Source organism: Nicotiana tabacum, unplaced genomic scaffold (assembly GCF_000715075.1).
Source record: "Nicotiana tabacum cultivar K326 unplaced genomic scaffold, ASM71507v2 Un00656, whole genome shotgun sequence".
In the NCBI taxonomy this organism is placed as follows: Eukaryota; Viridiplantae; Streptophyta; class Magnoliopsida; order Solanales; family Solanaceae; genus Nicotiana; species Nicotiana tabacum.
In genome coordinates, this window is record NW_027438893.1 from 2188 (window position 1) to 2785 (window position 598).

The window sequence follows — 598 nt, forward strand, 5'->3', positions numbered from 1 at the left end:
AAACACGCATCTGATGGACTTCGAGGAGATTATGAACACTTTTCAATATAATGGGGTGTCACAAGATGCAGTGTATTTAAGGTCATTCCCCTTTTCACTTAAAGATGATGCGAAGCTTCGAATCTTGCCAAATGGATCAATTAGAACATGGGAGGACCAGAAAATTTCTTGATAAATATTTCTCCTCAGCCAAGACGAGCAAGTTTAGAAGAGAAATTCATAACTTCTACCAGAAAGAGAATGAAACTATTTTTGAAGCATGGGAGAGGTTTAAGGAGATAGTTAGAAGGTATCAACATAGCGGAATTGAACTCCGGATGCAACTCCGGGATTTTTGGGATGGATTGACACCAGCCTCACGTAGAACTTTGAGCAATGCAGTCAGAGGCCCTTTTGTGAAGAAGACTCCAGAGGATATAGTTAAAATTCTTGATGAATTATCCGAAGATGCTAATCAGTGGCCCTCTGAGAGTATGGAGAGAAGAAAATCAACTGGTCTTCACCAAGTTGATGCTACTACATCTTCGCAAGTACAACTTGATGCTATGGCTAAAGAAATATGGAAGCTAACTGTAGCTTTGATGCAAAATGTACACCA

General features: G+C 39.8%; 1 non-coding gene across 1 annotated transcript; it reads right to left on the minus strand.

The window, feature by feature from the left end:
* Positions 1–200: 200 nt before the first annotated feature.
* On the minus strand, positions 201–304 carry LOC142179320 (small nucleolar RNA R71). The gene has a single exon (XR_012707354.1). It is a non-coding gene; the product is annotated as a small nucleolar RNA R71 (small nucleolar RNA).
* Positions 305–598: the final 294 nt, after the last annotated feature.